The sequence below is a fragment of the Acinonyx jubatus genome, chromosome B1 (genome assembly GCF_027475565.1).
Source record: "Acinonyx jubatus isolate Ajub_Pintada_27869175 chromosome B1, VMU_Ajub_asm_v1.0, whole genome shotgun sequence".
NCBI classification, from domain to species: domain Eukaryota; kingdom Metazoa; phylum Chordata; class Mammalia; order Carnivora; family Felidae; genus Acinonyx; species Acinonyx jubatus.
Window position 1 is genome coordinate 101,844,975 of NC_069382.1, and position 15,986 is coordinate 101,860,960.

The window sequence follows — 15,986 nt, forward strand, 5'->3', positions numbered from 1 at the left end:
AAATTGTAATATTTCTTTCCAAGTATAACCAATGGTTCTTCTTTTTGTCATGATTTTCAAACATTCTTAAATAATTCTTAAATTATCTCTAAAGAAAATGAAAAATACAAGATAGATATGTCAATGCCTCATAAAATAAGAACATTTTCTCCAAGTTACACCTACCTTCCACATAATTTGGAAGGAAGATTCTTTAGTGGCATGAAGAATGCTAACTGGTTATTCCCATTTCTTTTTCTGGAATTCAAACTGGAGAAAACAAATGAGAGTCAAGTGGCAGGAAATTGGCTTTGACCTTTCTAACTAAACCTTCTGTTACATAAATTTGAACTTTTCCACTGACTGGTAGGTTATATATATATAGAATATCATCAACTGTCATTTCTTTTCAGGGATGAGACTAGATGTGTTCCTGGTACCTTCCTCTGAGGTCTGCTCAATCTACTGAATTAGTTACCTTTATGCTGATTATCCCAGAGTTAAGATTGGGGGAAGGTTGCTGAAATTACCTCTCACATATTGATAGAGAATAGATCTATCGGGAGGAGAGCTCCATTTATCTGGGTTTAGGTTGCATGTGGAAATTTATCCATTGTAGGAACCTGACTGTTGTTCCAACCAGATGAAGAGTGACTTACCTGATTGAAAATTTTAGGAGAATGAATTTATTGGTTCAATATAGACCACTCCTCTCTCAGAGGCAACCTGACCTTGGAAAGTATACATTGGGGTCAACTTTCTGTGATAGACAGTTTTCTGCCATAAGAAGGAGTTTGTGCCTGTCTAAATTAGAGGTGCATATACCTGTTTGGCATAGATTATAAGAAATCCAAATTGTTATTTTACCCAGGTAGAAGTAGTTTAATGAAAAAATAACAATTTATGAATGAATAAATAACAATTAGGGAAAGCTTATACTATGAGAAGAATAAATTACATTTTGGGGTTAAGAAAGGTAGAAATACTTCTCAATGAACATATGGAATCCAGAGCCTAAGAGTCAATGTAAAATGCCTATGCTGGAATACTCTGATTCTAAAATTCAGCTTTCTCTTTAATAAAAGTGATATATTAAGTGATTATTTTCTTCTTTCAAAATCCTGCATCTGTCTCTGGATTGGTTCCAGACTTAGGGTAAGGACAAAAGAGTAGTACTTATTGATCCAGTAAACCCCAACACCTTGGTAAATGGGCAGGAAACCTTGAGAATTAAGTAAGAGATGGATGAGGGAGGGGGCAAAATTACACCGGAAATCAGTGTTTTGATCAGGGCTGGGATTTAGTGTATTCAGCTAAGTGAGCTTTGGATCCTGGGTGTGACATGGAGTCAGGCAGGTAACTTGAGATTCTTTTGACAGTGCTGGCTGAACTTGCAGGTGTGGCTGAGGCAGGGATTAGATATTTTTAGGCATTGTTGGATGTAATAATATTTGCAGCTTTTATTGTGTCTTTGAGTCAAGACACAATTCAAACTTGCATTTTAAGATCCAAAGGCAGATGTGTGGCATGGTCTTAACATGTGGCTGCTTGCTGGGCCTTCTCTGCTTCTGAGATGTGTGTCACCAGCTCTGGGACCCTCAAGTATATAGTCACTGTTCTTGGGATGAGCACCATATAGTTGCAGAATGTGGGGAGTGGAGGAAGCCCTTTCTAGAGAGAAAAACTGCATCTTTTCACATGGTCCACTCCAGTTAAAGGGTCTCTAGCAGCAGATGCAAATGAATCCCAGAGGGTTCTGTTGCCTACACAGCAAGTAAATGATGAAGGTAAGCAAAACAGAAGAAGTTATGGAGAGTTCTTTGATGATAATTATGACTACTTACAGTGTCAGACTAAAAGGCTGTGTGTGTGTGTGTGTGTGTGTGTGTGTGTGTGTGTGTGTGTGTCTCTTATTTTGAGAGAGAAAGAATTAGGAATGGCAGAGAGAGGGGGACAGAAGATCTGACGTGGGCTCTATGCTGACAGCAGGGAGCCCGATGTGGGGCTCAAACTCACAAACCGTGAGATCATGACCTGAGTCGAAGTCAGACACTTAACCCACTGAGCCACTCAGGTGCCCCATTAGACTGAAAGTTTTTAAGAATTGTGTGATTTAGAAAGACTACTTCTGTACTAGTGTGCATGATGTATTGAGGACAAGAAAACTAGATTGTGGAAGGAGTGGAAAGGCCATCACAACAGAGCAGACCTAAAACAGCCAAGGTGTGAGCTAGAGTGATGGTAATTGGGATGAAAACCTGCATCCTGAGTGAGAGACCTGATAAGACTCAGTGACAGCAAGGAGGGAGGCAGAACAAAAGTTGGAAGAGCAGTGCTTCCATGATATAAAGAGCAAGCACAAGGGGTCAGTTTGGAAGATGCTATAGACCTATGGGCTTCATAAAGATAGCCATCTGATTGGAAATGTACAGAGAATACCTGGAAAATGCAGAACCATAGTCTAAGGGAGAGACTGGGATTGGAAATTTAGCTATGGAAATCACAGAGGTTATGGCTAATTGAGAGAAAGTATGTAAAAAGAGAAAAATAGTAAAAGACAAGACAGAACTTCCTGCTGGCCTTAAGGAACTAGAAATTAGAACAAAAGGCCATGGAAACCAAGAAACAGACTCTTAACTCTAGAGAACAAACTGATGGTTACCAGAGGGGAGGTGGGTGGGGGGATGGGTGAAATAGGTGTTGGGGATTAAGGAATGCACTTGCTGTGAGGAGCACTGGGTGATGTACGGAAGTGTGGAATCACTATATTGTGCACCTGAAACTAACAATTCACTGTATGTTAACTGACTGGAATTTAAATAAAAACTTTAAAAATTAATAAAATAATAAAATATATGCATAAGGGGGAAAAAGCCATGAAAGAAGACAAGAAAGGAAGAGTCAAAGAGATGAGAAAGAAACAAATAAGATTTGTCACAAAATCCAATTAAGAAGGATGGAGAATCTCAAAATATAAAAGGTTCAGGAAAATATTCTGGAGAATCTAAAGTGCATCAAATGTTCAATGGCATTCATTTAGTCATGTAATCAGCAACTGTTACAGAATTCTTAACAGGTGCCCAACACTGTGCAAGTTCCTGGGCATAAAATAGAAAAGCCTCAAACTCTTCCTTCTTAGATCTTACAGTGTAGTAAAAGAAATGGCTATTAATCAACTTGACTGTATAAATAAATAATTACCAACTGCAATGAGTGCAATGTATGGAAATCCAAGGCTGTAGAAATGAGTGTGCACAATAGGGGAACCTTATCTACTTGGGGAGAGTAAGAAAGATAAAGGATGGTTTCCTAGGATCTTGAATATATTTGATACCCACATGTGCAGGAATCCTCTGGTACTGCTATTGGGCTTGCAAGCAAAGAGTGACATCATTGTTCTCATCATTAAAAAAAAAAAAAAGAACGTGAAAACATATATACATTTCCTAGTGGAAACAACTAGACCTCCATTTTGAAAGAAAAGCAATATTAAAGAATTTTTATAATTCATTCATTGTTAAGACATTTTGCACCAACGTTTACAAGGAAAAGACACATCATGAAAAGCAATGTGTGGGAACATTCAAAATTATTTTTTAATAATATGTGACATATTATATGAGTGCCATAAAAGGAAACGTGTATTTTCGCTTTGATTTCTGCATAAAAATTTACCACTGAAACAGATATTTTCATTTGGAAATCAATATTTTGGTTCTTAGGGCTAAAGCAAAGGCTTTGCTTGGAAATTACTTTTTTTTCTTTTTTTAATGTTTGTTCATTTTTGAGAGAGAGAGAGTAGGGGAGGGGCAGACAGAGAGGGATACAGAATCTGAAGCAGGATCTGGGCTCTGAGTTGTAAGCACGGAGCCCAATGCAGGGCTGGAACCCACGAGCCGTGAGATCATGACCTGAGCCGAAGTCAGACGCTTGACTGACTCAGCTGTCTAGGTGCCCTGGAAATTACTTTCTTTTATACTTACTGTGAGGACAGAAATCTAGGAACATAGAGTGCCATGACAACAACCATTGATCAAACACTGATATTCCCATGCAGTTCCTATCTGTTTAATTCATAAAGTTATCTCACAAAATTTGAAAAGCAAAGGCTGTAACACCTCATCCATGCAGTAAAAGTACTGAAAGTTGATTCACCTAAAAATTAAGAAATCAGGTTCAGAAATTTGAGCAGTACTTGTCAGAAAACAGCTTTGATGCAAATTATACCATTACCCTCAGAATGTGCTGAAGATTGTGTTCTTAGTATTGCAATATTATAATTTATTTTTTAAAAGCAAAGTTAGACTCCTTTTAGAAACTTTCTTGCGAAACAGATATTAAAAGTTTGTTGATGGAGTTTCAGATTTCACATTGCATGTGATGTTCAACAGACTACTACTTGTTGAGATTTGGTGTAATATTAAAGAAGAATATCAACAATTACCTGCAAAGGTTATTAAAATGTTCCTCTCTTTCCTAACTATACATTTGTAGGAAGCTGAGTTTTCTTCATATACTTCAACCAAAATAGCACATTGTAACAAATTGAATGCAGAAGCAAATAAAAGAATCCAGCAGCCTTCTGCTATGCCATACACAAAAGGCGTTTACAAAAATGGAAAACTGTGGGGCACCTGGGTAGTTCAGTCAGTTAAGCATCTGACTTCAGCTCAGGTCATGATCTCGCAGTTTGTGGGTCTGAGTCCTGCATTGGGCCCCATGCTGACAGCTCACAGTATGGAGTCTGCTTCTGATTCTGTGTCTCCTGCTCTCTGCCTCTCTCTCTCTCAAAAATAAACATTAAAAAATATTTTTTTTAATAAAAAATTGTGCTGTCCTCAACAGATCTTGTTTTGTATTGGAAAAACTATATTACTTATGTTAATATATAATGGTGATCATCGTTATTTTTAAATGAATTAATTTCTCAGATTTAACATCTAATGTAATAACCATAGATGTAATATAAAGAAAAGGCCTTTGAGAGTCTTCAATAATTTTTGAGACTACAAAGTTGTGCTGAGATCCTGGATAAATACATGGTTACTATTCGTTATTTGGGATCATTCTTGGGATGCTTTAAACACAACATACTTCTCACAGTTTAGGATGAAACTGTAACTTTCAGTGAGTGGTTTACTTCAACAGCATGGCCAAATTAGTAGTGCCAAGGAAAGGACAGAGGATTTGTCCTTGCAGGTATTTGCCTTTACAGAGATTTCAGAGGACAGGGAAAAATCATTGTCAAACTACACATTACCTATGCTGGGATTGTAAAGTATATGTTGTTTGAAACTGAAAATAGCTATATTTCTTCCTAATTATAAAAAAAATCATTAAAAATGTAAGCCAATTCCATAAAAAAAAAGAATTTATCCATCACCCAAAGACAGTGTTAACATTTTAGTATATTTTCTTTCAGACACGTTTTTCATATTATAGTGTTTGTGTGTGCATGTGAATGTGTGTGTATGTCTAAGGAAGAAATAATCCATGTGCAAACTTAGCTATAAGAGTTCTATGATAAAAAATTTCAGCTTGGAAATCTCTGGATTCTGAAAATCACGGGGGGTTGAGTAAGAAAGCTATCATATAAAGTTAAGTGTTAATTCCACTAAATCAAATGTAAACTGCCTTAAATGCTACAATAATAAAATTAAGTTTTAAAACTAAAATGTAATTGAGTAACATATCTGGACATTAAACTACTTTCCAATTAGGGGCGCCTGGGTGGCTCAGTCAGCTGAGCATCCAACTTCGGCTCAGGTCATGATCTTACAGTTCGTGGGTTCGAGCCCTGCATCAAGTTCTGTGCTGACAGCTCAGAGCCTGGAGCCTGTTTCAGATTCTGTGTCTCCCTCTTCCTCTGGCCCACTCCCACTCATGCTCTGTCTCAAAAATACATAAACATTAAAAAAAAAAAAAACTTTAGGGATCTTAATATACAGAAGCCATTCTAATCATATTTAAATGCTATTACAAGTTAGAATAAGCACAAGTGAATTGTCACAGTATTATTCTGGTATTTAATATTATTAAGAATGCATATATTAAAAAAAAAGAATGCTTCTATTTTAAAAATCTTGTCTCACTGGATCTCTACCTTATCTACCAAATTTAGCTTTAAAATCTTACTTAAAAAAGTAATGTAACCCTATACATTCACCGACATTAGTCATGTGAAAGGTAGGAAGTAATTAGTATCAAATGTTTCTTAAATTAAAGACCATCTGCTTTTAATTTTTCCTCAGATGTCTTATCCACCTTCACTATGGAAAATATTAACTTTCCACAGATTAAGCATGATTGAAACAATTTCTAAGAAGGAGAAAAACTGGTAGAACTGACTATTACACACTAAAGTCGAAATGATAACATCCAAAAATGTGCAGGTGAATGCTTTTTTCTTAACTACCTGGCAAATGTTTCAACCCAAGGACTGCACTCCTAAAAAAGGAAATACTCAAGTGGCCTTCTGAATTATTTTATGTATCACGTTCAGGCATTACTGATGAGTTCCAGTAATCAGATTTTGAAGAACAATTATCTGAAATAATTTACTGAAGAGATTTTTTTGGTTATACCATAGTAAAAAGTATCATTGTATTTCAATATATCTTAGATTAAATGAGTTGTTTTGAGCAAAATAAATTCAATTCATAGTTTTAACTGAATACAAAGTTTATAAACTTTAATTTTAAATGATTTCTTCTTGGGGCGCCTGGGTGGCTTGGTCGGTTAAGCGTCTGACTTCGGCTCAGGTCATGATCTCACGGTCCGTGAGTTCGAGCCCCGCATCGGGCTCTGTGCTGACAGCTCAGAGCCTGGAGCCTGTTTCAGATTCTGTGTCTCCCTCTCTCTCCGCCCCTCCCCTGTTCATGCTCTGTCTCTCTCTGTCTCAAAAATAAATAAACATTAAAAAAAAAAATTTAAATGATTTCTTCTTGATTTCAAAGTTGTCTTGCACATTGCTCATTTACACATGATATGTATATGAACCGAAAAGGCATCAGACATGAAGAAAGGCATTTACAGACCAATGTAAACAATAAAATCAGAATCATGTTAACTTGCCATTGTATTTTCAGCTTAAAAAATGCTAACTTAATAATTAAATTATTGTCATTAAGGAGCATATTTAATTAATATGAAGAGCACTTACTAAAAACATTCACTTGTTTTAGATGTTATCAAAATCACAGTTTAATCCAAATGGACATAAAAATGTTGGACTTCAAATAATGCCATTTATATGCATGTAGATGTTCTCACAGGCTGTATAAAGTCCCCACCATGTTCATTTTAAGATGGATATATACAGCATTTACTTCAGTTCACAAAGTGTGGGCATAAAACAACCTACAGAAGCTTTTTATAGGGTTTAAAAGAGTTCTAATCACCCATGCCAACTGCACTCCTCTCTCAACACAAAACTGCTTTTGAAACCAAGCATTCATTTGCTAAAACAAGGCATCTGCTGTTAAAGAGATTGATTATCCTGGGGCCTGACCTAATTGGGAGATTAGATATGCTTCTCTACTATGGATGGCATGGTTTATAAAGAAAAAAAAATTAGACCCAAAAAGAGCAAACTTCTTTTGGACTCCAGTGTACTTTTATTTATTTCTAATTTTCTTTAAACAGAAACAAACAATATTGTGAGTATCAGGTTGGTGAAATTAGTTGGTGTTATGAGTTAAAAATTCATTGAGTCTACCGTGTTGTTTCTTTAGTAACAGGTACACATTCACTTTCACCACAGAAACCAAACATTACCAAAAAATGTCATTTTGGTCATATCCTACTGAGTTAAGATCATTATACAATATAGCACACACACACACACACGCACACTCACACAAAATCTGGCCTTTTACTGATGCTATCATTTCAGTGTTTTCTATTGCCAGTTAGGTGTCGGTTTTTCCCCCAAACACAGACATCACCTCATTGCTGTGGCTAATTGCATTTTTCTTTCTAGTCTTTGACAACCAGACCTTTGTTAATGCTATTCACCAATATATCAGACTCAGGTCATCCATCCAAAACATTACAAAAGACCCAGATGCTCATGTAAATTGCACTCCCCAAAAGTACTGCCCTCTTCCTCCATGCGGATACAGATCTGTGACCCCCTCCCATTTTTGTACACTCCCTTTGTTTTCACTCAATCGTTTGTGGTTGGAAAAGTGGTTTTTATAGGCTTTAAGAAACACTATACTTTGTTTACAAAATAAGTCAAATAATCAAGTTAATCCTGAAATTAGATAAATTTTCCATACAAAATTTAAAAAAACGCTTATTTCAGTTGAATTTCAAAATGGGGATTCATTTTCCACAACGAAGACATTTTCTATCCACTTTTTAACCTTTCCTGAGCTCTCAAGATAAAACTAAGTTTGATTGTCCTCTTTCACTGAATAAAAAAGTTTTCACGTAGAAGTGTCCAAGCAGAAGTGCAGGGCTAAATCATTTCCAAAATATCCCTTAATTGAAAAGTCAATCTTATGTACTTGATGCTTTCTTATTGCCTTCAGCATAATTTGCATCAAGCATTAATCACTCAAAATTTCTACTTTCCTAAAGCCTTAAGTAACTCAAAAATAATTTTAGGATACTTAAAAATTACTATAATTCTGCCTTTAAAGGAAGATTATTAGGGATTCAAACGGCATAGGCAACACACTGTGTGTGTGTAGATACATCCATATTTCAGACTCAAGACTTCTTTCCATTCATTTTCCACCTTTTATATATTTTCACCTCATATACTTAAATGCTCACCATGTTTTAGATACGAAGTCACTGGAAGAGAAAGCAGAAACTGGTAATTTATTAAGTAGAAAAACAATGTATCCAGATAGGAACCAACAGCAATATTCAGTATTTTAAGGACAGCATCAAGATCAAGTTAATATATATAATATTCTGACTTTAAAGAGTTTCAATTTGAGTAAAATTGAGTGAAACTTACTAAAATGATAAGAAATCTGCAGGGTTACTAGAGCTACTACTATCCTTACCTTCTACTCACAAATACAACCACACTAAATTTAACATGCTCATCTGTCAGTTATAATACCAAGGGGAAAAAAGGCAGAAATACTTTACGGAATTTATATAATAAAATGACATAAAACATTAGTAACCATTAAACCTTAGCAAATACAATGAAATATGGCAGTAAAATTAGGAACTGAATGACTCAGGAATGACTCAGGAACTGAATAACATCAGTTTATTGGAATCTTCCATGGTAAAGCTGAAATGTGCAGGCCTACTCTTTGAATCAAGTCAGAAATTAGCAGGGCTCACACAAAAAGAGCAGTGGGAGACAAACTAAACAAGGCCAAAAGGAAAGAGTAGGAACTAAGAAGAAGACTGAAAGTTTGGGGGAATTAAAGAACCAGAAATCAAAGTCACCAAAAATAGGGGAAAAGACAGGGGAAACTGATGAATCTAACAAAATGAGGCAAACCCAGGGATTCTCCTGATCGAGTACTCACTGCAATTTAAACAGTGAAGAAAACAGTCTTGAGTTCTTCTTGCCTAGACTGTTACTATAGCTTTCCAATGTGTATTTCACATCAGCTACCATCATGTTACTAAAACATGACTTTAATTATATTTTCCTCAAAATATAAAACTTCAAAAACTTCCAGTGGCTTTCTCATGTCTCCTGGGGAAAGCCTCAACTTGTCAGCCTGCCACACAAGACTCCCTAGAACCCAGATGTGATTTAAGTACATGAAGACTGCGTCCTGGGTAAAGTGGGCTAGTTTGGGGCTTACACACTTTTGGTCTATTAAGTACTGTGTCTGTAATGTCTACATCCAATGTCTACCTAGATGTCTATATCCAAAAACGTTATTGTCCTACGTTTTCTTTATGACCCACATCAGACTTAATGTTCTGCATTTAACCTTGCCTTACCATCACCTGTCTTTGTCTGATGAAGTTCCAAGTACTCTTCGAGTTCTATGTCCTTCAAGAAATATTCCCATAGTTATCTTTGAATTCATTTTCTATTTACTGCATACATTCACTTGATTTATCTTATACCTCCTTATTTGTAGCTATTTTAGTGTATTGGCTCTGCAACTAGATTTGCCTGGAAAAGACTGTTTTTCCCCGTTGTCTCCATACAACTCTACATCATGAGGTAAATAGTACTCAGTAAAGCATCCTTCAAGGAACAAGGCTCTGTACTGTTATTTCTCCTTGGTTGATTTCTCTTTCAATTCCCCATAATGGCTGCTCCAAAAATCTTTCCAACCCTTTTTTCTTGTCTGCTTCTCTTTGCTCTTCCCCACTTCCCTATCTTGCCTCCTCATCTGTTGAGAAACTGAAGGCTATTTCTCACTTCACTTAATGTTCCATGAAAAATAAGAATTTACTTATACTCTGCCTCTCTTTTCTTGAATATTTTGATTTTGAAAGAGGGAAATGTCTCTTTTAAGGCTTATTCTCCATTTGGGCCCTTGATGCTACCGCTTTCTGTGGTCTCCAATGTCTGGCTCTATTAGTTACACCTTTCCAACTTTCAACTTCAATTTTTATATTTCTCTGGCTCTCCCTTCCTCTTTATTTTATTCCTAAAAATAAAATTCCCCACACCCAGCAATCACTCATATTATTTCCCCACTCTCCAATTTTCTTACCAACAGACCTTTTGCTGCTGTCTCCTTATCCCTTCCAAACTCCTGGTGAAAGACTTCTGTCCCCTACCATGTGACCCAAATTACTTCCTCTTAGTTCAACAAAGATCTTCTAAGTATAAAATCTGATGTTTTCCCAGTCATTATTTGTGGTTTGTGTACTAGACTACTAAAATAGTATTTTCCCCCCTAACTCAAATAGGTATCCCAGGTTTTTACAGCATTCATTCCTCTCATGATTTGCCTCCTACTTCTCCACTTCTGAGTTTCTTTCATTGTCTCTTCTTTCTCCACATATCATTTTATTAGTCATTACTCCCAGATCCTTCCCGGAGTCTTTTCTCTTCCTGACGTAAACTCACTTGAAGGAAAACTAATCCAACTGCACAAACTTGGTTATCATCTCCATGTATACACTTCCTCTATGACCTCTAAGATTCCAGACTTTATTCTTCAGAGGTCAACCAAACACATCTGATCACATTTTCAAAATGCCTCTCAGATTTGTCATCTCTTTGCATTCTTACAGTACTGGATATTCTTTCTTGTTTCCTTTTGTCAGGATTATCCAGAGTTGGTAAGCTGAGCAGTGGGCTGGATTTCAATTACCATTCTGTCCCTTGGCCAGAGCATTTATAAAGTGCACAAAATATGAAACTACTTCTATTGTTGTAATCCTAGTCAGGGTACCCATTTTGGCTGCCTACTCTTAATCAGAAGAGCCAGTGCTCTACCCTGGGCCCCACCTCTTGTCTCTCTTCCTCCATTTTTGGCCTCTTTCCTTGCTTCAACCTTAATCTTAAACTGACAGTCTTCCCTCCTACGTTGAGTATCCATTAGGTTTCCAGCCATTCAGTTACATTGTATTCCACTGTTAGATGAATCCTAGGAGTTTCACATCAGGAATGGAGGGAGGGTCAGGACATAAGGACCCACTATGGATTACCTCAAGGTAGATTATCTAAAATATAGCCCGGTCTTTTACACTTTCAGAACTCACATCCTGCTACAGTCCCTGGCAGAAAATAAGTGCTCAATGAATGTTAGCTATTATAATTATCTCTTGATTGCGCTAATGTCAACAGAGTGTCTGTCTGTCCTCACCTTTTCCTTAAGCTGCATTAACTAAGGGCTTCTTTAGTTATCCTAAACCAAACATGTACCAGACTCAAGAAAGGTGCTTGGGAAAGTGGGGGAAAGCTATCTAAATAATTATAATAATAATCATTAACACTAATTTAACAATAACAATATATTAACCATAAACCAAATTTTTGGTTATATTATCTCATGTAATCTTCCAAAAACTTTATGGAACAAGTATTATTGCTACTTCCAGTTTACAGATGAGGAAAAAAGTCCTTATATAATCCTTCTTAAATTGTCCAGATATTCTGTCTCTAAAATGTTTCTCTAGAACATGAGAGGATGATGACGTCCTTTTCTTGCACACCTGTCTGTGAACTCTGCTTATGGTAGATTGGTTGGAGACTGCTGCTTCCTCAGACAATTCCATGACTCTCCACCTCTATGCTACCAGTAGTAAAGTTTTTTCATGTGATCCAAGGGGACTTTTACCATATAAGAATTTGTTGAAACTCCTTAGAGCGCTTTTATTCTGTGCCTTCAGCAGGTTTAAGTGGAAAATGAATGGTGTTCAAAAGTTTGGGGCACCCCTTCCCAATGAAAATAATGTATTTTCCTCACAGATTTGGTGTGGCAGAAGCCAGCATGGAAAATGATAGTTCAAATTTCCACACAAGCAAGTCAGCCATCCAAGCTACATTTATTCCATATCTACCTGGGAGAGAGGGCAAGCCAGGAACACCATCATCCCCAATTCAGGGTGCCTTATCCTTCAACCAATAGGGTTTATGCACACATACTTTTTTTTTTCTTTTTTTTTTTAATGTTTACTTATTTTGAAAGAGAAAGAGAAAGGAGCACAAGCGCAGGAGAGAAAGAGAGAGAGGGAGACAGAGAATCCCAAGAAGGCTCTGCCCGCCAGCTCAATTCATGAACCGTGAGATCATGACCTGAGCCAAAACTAAGAGTTGGACACCTAACTCACGGAGCCACCCAGGCATCCCCCTGCATACATACTTTTAACTGATGATTTCCCGTGGAAAATGTGCACAAAACAATCCGTCGGGGGGCAGGAAGAACTGTTAGAACTTCTATTTACATTGACTTTTTTAATCTAAGAAAATGAGCTGTGGCAAAATGTAGCAAATGGATTGGCACCACTACCTTCACATGGTCTACATATCAGAAAGTCACAGATCACTCACTACGGGTATATCTTGAGGAAATGAAGGCCAACCAGTTCAAATTTAATTGCCCTCCCTATGCGGGTAGCACTCAGTACTGTGCTAACAACAATTTCAGAAAAATTAACACTCAGGATGTTCTTTCGAAGAAAGAGTGACTTTTTTACATGAATAAGCAAATGTTTTTCAAAAGACAGTCACACTGCTGAGAGAGCATGTTTGTATCAATTTTTTTAAAAAATATCTATACAATTGAAAAACTTGGAAACCAATTTTTCTAATCTATTTATAATTTTTCTAAACTACAAATTAGTTCCGAAGGCTATTAAAAGATAGAAACAATTAGTTCAATTAGTTCCAAACTAATAGGAAAATGAGTTTTCGTATTTTTAAGAAATGGGTCAAAACTGCTTTAAACCTTTGTTTAGACCCATTTATTAAAATTATAAAAATACGGACAAATTAAAATAAATAGTAAGTCAACAATGAACTTCTTCCATTTGCATCTTCATGTTTTTGTGATATATTCTTTTTTAGCTCTGATGGTCAAAAAGCCAAAAACAACAAGCTCAAAAACAAACAAACAAACAAACAAAACCCCAAGTATTAAAATAGGCTGAACTAAGTATCAGACTATTATTTATTTTTTAATTGTTTTTAATGTTTGTTTATTTTTGAGAGAGAGACAGAGAGCAAGCAAGGGAGGGACAGAGAGAGAGGGAGATAGAATCCAAAGCAGGCTCCAGGCTCTGTGCTGTCAGCACAGAGAGCCTGATGTAGGGCTCGAATTCACGAGCCATGAGATAATGAGCTGAGCTGAAGTCAGATGCTCAACCAACTGAGCCACCCAGGTGCCCCTAAGTATCAGACTTTTAAATCATTCTTTACAAAAAATTAAACTAAATTTTAAAAAAAATAATGAGGCGTATTAACCACATAAATTTTTAAGTCATTAATACATTTAGTGAAAGTAAAATAATTTATGTTCTAGTGATATAACAAGAATAATTTTATTTTTTTAAGAGAGAGAGAGTGCACGTGTTTAAGTGGGGGAGAGAGATTGAATCTTCAGCAGTCTCCATGCTCAACAAAAAGCCCAACATGGGGCTCAATCTCATGACTGTGAGATCATGACCTGAGCTAAAATCAAGATTCAGACACTTAACCAACTCAGCCACCCAGAAACCCTACAAAAATCATGTTTAAAAGAAACATTTCTTTATCTCATCTTTCTTAATTTCTAACATCTGTGTATGTTTTAAATATACATATAAATATTTATTATGCTTATATACATAAAATATAAATATAGCTTAGAAAATGTTTATAATTTAGAGATAAATAAACTTATATTGATGAGTATTCATCACTTTTTCGGTTACTGATGCCATACACCATAAACAACAAGATCTTGGAGAAAGAGGAGAGCACATGCACATTTCCAGAGTCCTTCAAATAACCTTGCTTCAAGTTCAGATATACTTGAGGCATTAGGTAACTTCCTGCCCTTCCCACACTCCTGATCTTTTTCCTAAAGTGGCAACCATCCTAGGTATAGAAACACATAACTTCATAAGTCCTTAAGATGTTCAACCATATTACAACGGTATATTTGGCTGCTTTTATGAGTTAAATATTATAATTTCTTATTAACCTAATGGAAACTAAAGATAACTCAAATTTAATGAAACTCTTAATGTAAAATTCCAGAAATAAAAAGGAACATATCTTATTAATAATTCTTTAATTATACAAACTCATAACCACACCTCACTTAAGAATAACAAAATTCTGTGAATATATTTTAAAATATCTAAATGCTAGTCTGTTGTTCCTCATACTAGGACTGCAAGAATACTCTTGGAGATACACAAATGAAACTTCAAGTTTCCTTTTATTTTGATATCAATGTAACACAAGCTTAAAAAGGTACATTCTGGGGTGTCTGGGTGGCTCAGTCAGTTGAGCTTCTGACTTCGGCTCAGGTCATGATCTCACAGTTCGTGAGTTCGAACCCCACGTCGGGCTCTGTGCTGACAGCTAGGAGCCTGGAGCCTGCTTTGGATTCTGTGTCTCCCTCTCTCTCTCTGACCCTCTCCCATTCATGCTCTGTCTCTGTCTCAAAAATAAATAAACATTAAAAAAAATAATAAAAAAAAAAGGTACATTCTGGATCATCCAAAAGACTACACTAAAAAAGATAATTGCCATCTATTTCAGTGTGAAAAGTTAGCACCTTTATTTACAACTATACTGAGACTAAGCAATAATAAAAAGACACCATTTGATTTTTAATCCACTTGGTCTCTAACACTAAACCTGCAACTCTAGAGTTCAGGAAGCTTTTTTGTTGTCAGTTGATGTTAAATAGATTATGTACCTTACTCAAGAATAAAAAACACTGTCATATTCAATTTATAAGTGGGAAATCCCAGCAGAAATAATAGAATTAATGTGCATGACTGATCTGTAACCTGATAAATATGGCTTGACTACTATATTCTTTGAATGAGCTATAAACACAAGATACAAGTCAGGTTATAAGAGAATTGTTCCAATTTAAAAAGCCAGTTTATCTAAATAGAAAAATATAACCAAATTTAAAGTAAGGTGATTTTTCATGTTTTCACAAAGCTTTTTCTTCCCATAAATACTTCATAAATTGATATTCAAAAATATTTAAGAAAGATCCAAACTTATTGTTTATTTATTTTATTTTGTTTATAGCACTCTTCAAAAAAATATCTTCCATTTAGTTAAGTAACATCGTGGTCTAATTATCAGTTGATAGATTTAGCACAACTAATTCATCTTTATTTACATATTAGACAACAATACAAATAACCCTACATACAGAATATTCAGAAACAACAAACTAAAAATATACAATAGGCATAAAATGTTAAATCAAATTTAATATATAATTATAAAATCATTTAAGAAATTAAATCTATTTTTATTAATTTAATAGCAACCATGGCTTTTTAATTCTTCACAGAGGCTTTGTGTTGGTAGTTTTACATCTGAAATTGTTCTAAGTTGTTTTGAATTTCAATTTTTTTTTTAACTTTTTTTTTTT

At 35.6% G+C, this 15,986-nt stretch overlaps 1 long non-coding RNA gene across 2 annotated transcripts in view; it reads right to left on the reverse strand.

Annotated features, from left to right (window-relative positions):
* The window catches only part of LOC113600504 (uncharacterized), an 88,652-nt gene that overhangs the window by 66,421 nt on the left and 6,245 nt on the right, over positions 1–15,986 (reverse strand). For both annotated transcript variants that reach the window (XR_003421494.2, XR_008296164.1), the window contains exon 3: positions 166–249. This is a non-coding gene — a long non-coding RNA (uncharacterized LOC113600504). The remainder of the gene's footprint in view (positions 1–165; positions 250–15,986) is intronic.